This window comes from Myotis lucifugus, unplaced genomic scaffold, assembly GCF_000147115.1.
Source record: "Myotis lucifugus unplaced genomic scaffold, Myoluc2.0 scaffold_21, whole genome shotgun sequence".
Classification (NCBI taxonomy): domain Eukaryota; kingdom Metazoa; phylum Chordata; class Mammalia; order Chiroptera; family Vespertilionidae; genus Myotis; species Myotis lucifugus.
The window spans coordinates 9,550,706-9,554,046 of record NW_005871069.1 but is presented as its reverse complement, the minus strand read 5'-3'; positions in this window follow the sequence as shown (position 1 = coordinate 9,554,046).

Sequence of the window (3,341 nt, the reverse complement as noted above, 5' to 3'; positions counted from 1 at the left end):
ACTATCCAGGATAATTATTCTGCTTACTTCGTTTCAGAACGTTGATTTGTGGTTATGTTGGTCTGTTATTTGAGGTTTTCTTCAATGAAAAACAGACATGTGCTTCTTTTTACCCATTAATCTGTCTCACAATATTCAATATATAGTCAAGTTATTGAAGTAAGGGAATGGCATAACAGTATTTGGGTTTTAAAAGGTTGCTCTGTCTGTTGTGTAGGACAATCCCAAACAACATCAGCATTGACTAGTAGTAAACTTAAAATTTATAAAAAAATGCAAACTATTAAATAATAAAATAAATAATTTAAAATTGTTAAAATTATTTAATATGCAAATTATTGATTGTGTGTATTTTGAAGTGTATTCGGGTGTAGAAAGGAACTTGCAAAATTGTATTTTTATCTCATTTTTAAAAGATTTTCATTTTAGTGTTTACTTTATGATATTAATTATATAGTAAAATCTTGACATAATACCACAAACCAAGTAAAAAAATCCAATGCATTATGATGGAGCTTGCACAGTTAGGCTGCCAAGTTTGGGCATTTGACTGAGAACCAAGTGATCTTGGTCTCATTTGAGTTGTAGTGCCACCTAGTGGTCATTCCAACCCTAATTTAATCATCAATGGGGGCAATTCTACATACGTGCTGTATGAAACTTCCAAGAGGATATTGGTTGATGCCCTTTGTGGACTTGATCTGGGACACTGGGCTTAGGAAATGCCAAAGTCCCAAGCACACTAGGACCCACCTAAGCCTCTCTGCTTTCTGCCTCCGTCTCCCCTCACATTTCAACCCCTCTACCCCAAATTATAAAAAGGGAGATGAGAAGAAAACAGGAACTAATCAACAGTTGTATTATAACCAAATTTACATTATCATGAGTTTTATGTATAATACAGTACTAAATATTAAATATATGATATGATATATATATATATGTATATATATCATATTTTAAATATTTCAACAAGCCTAGCTGGCACCAGATGGTGGCACATGTTTGTTGCCTGGTCAGGGCACATGTCGGGGTTGTGGGCTTGATCCCCAGTAGGCAGTCGATCAATGGTTCTCTCTCATTGATGTTTCTATCTCTCTCTCCCTCTCCCTTCCTCTCTCTGAAATCAATAAAAAACATATTTTTTAAAATATTGCTTTCTTTTTTGATTGATTGATTTTAGAGAGAGAGAAAGGGGGAGAGAGATAGAAAGAAACATCGATTTGTTGTTCCACTTATTTATGCATTTGTTGGTCAATTCTTGTATGTGCCCTGACTGGGGATTGAACCCATAACCTTAGTATATCAGGACGACATTCTAACCAACTGAGCTACCTTGCCAAGGGCAAGATTTGCTTTCTTTAAAAATAAATAAATAAATATTTCAATAATGTTATTGAACAATTAAAACAGTCGGGAGACTCCCAGTATAGAGAATAGACTTAAGGGATACAAGCCTAAAGGAAGAAAGGTAAGCTAGAACACTGTTGAAGTAATTTTGGCAAGAGTGATAGTTTGAAAGTAGAATGATGGTAATAGGATTTGGAGGAAAGTGGATAGCTTTGATATTTAGGAGTCCATATCTTTAAAAGATACAAACTGAAGTATTTACAGGTAAATTGATATGATGTTCAAATTTTCTTTAAAATAATCCAATCAGGGACAGGAGAAGTGGGAGGGGTGGTTATAGATGAAATACAGACACACCATATGCTGATAACTGTTGAAGTTGGTGATGGGCATAAGGGAGTTCTCTAGTCTCTGTATTTTTGTATCTATTTGAAACTTTCCATAATAATAAGTTAAACAAAAAATAAAGTGCCTGGGAATAATTCAAGAGAAAAAAAATTCAGTTGGAAGAGAAAAGTTCAGACCTCAGTAGAAGCAAAGAATTTGGGAGTGATCAGTAGGTGGAAAGTTAAGTTAATGGAAGCTTTAAGAGTAAATGAGGTCACTTAGGAATAAAAAAGAGAAAGGAAGTTAAATTAGAATTATGCAGGCCAAAGGAAGAAAGTGTTCCAAGAAGGAGATATTAGTCTATGTTGTCAAATGCTGCTGAGAGGTCAAGAAAGGATGGGCTGATCGATGTCTTTTGGGATTTAGTCATATGAAAATCATTGGTGACTTTGGTGAGAGGTATTTAAGAGGGGGTAGCAAGACAAAGAGTATAGTGTATGTAGGTTTAGGACTGAGTGGGAGATAAGCAAATAGACTCAGCTGTATGAAAAACTTCAAAAGTTTAGTGGAGAGAAATATGTGGGTACCTGGAGGAAGGATTCCTACTTAGAATAACATCAACTGCTCATTTATTGATATACTGCTAAAAAAGTTTGATTTCTTTAAATGATCTACTACCCTCCGTTTATTCTGTCCTGTACCCTCCTGCCAGATTTGAATGTAGCTTTGACTGTGTCACTCTTCATATAAAATATTGCAATGCCTCTCTGTTGTTTACTGAGGTCTGTACAAGCATTCCAGACTACTTTAAATGTTCCTTAACACCAGCCAAACTGAATCACTCTACTCTCCTTCAGGATGCTTTTTGTTCATACTATTATTTCTAGCTGGAATATATCCTTCTTCTCCAATCTTTGTCTCTTCAAATCTAGTTCATCTTTCACACACTGTCTCAGATGTGGTGTACATTCTCTGTCAGCTCCTGATCTACCTTCTCTCCGCTTAAAGTAGATATGATCTCTCCCTTCTCTATATTTTTTCCAGTGCATGCTATTTATATATTTAATCTGGCACTTGTAGGATTTTGCTTTGCTTGTAATTTTCTGGGTTATTATATTTTTTCTACATCCACAGATTGTACATACTTGAAACTAACTTTGTCTTCCTCATCTTGGTGTCACATAAGTAAATAACACAGTATCTTGCACAAAAATACCTTTTCGAATTAAGTCGGATTCCCAATTTATTGTCTCTAATGTTTGTTCTAATTCTGCCTTTTAGAATTGCAATGATATTCAGCTATTGCCTCCCATATAATAATTGTAATTTTTATAATCTTTCTTCATATGATCCAAAAATAATACCTAACATTTGTTACTTTTTGGTTGATCATTTTTCACCTTAAGCTTTAAAAAGTATATTTTCATACATTTTGGGATATCTTAACCATACAGATACAAATAGTAATATAACATCCATCTAAATTTGTCATGATTAATTCAGGTCCTATTAAAAGAAAACCCTCACAGATATTCTGAAGCCTCCTAATTTCATTTCCTGTTCCCTTCTTCAATGGTATAGCAGTTCTGGTGTTGATGCATATCCTCCTCAGCCGTTTTTATACTTTTAATACATATATGTGTATATATATATATATATATATA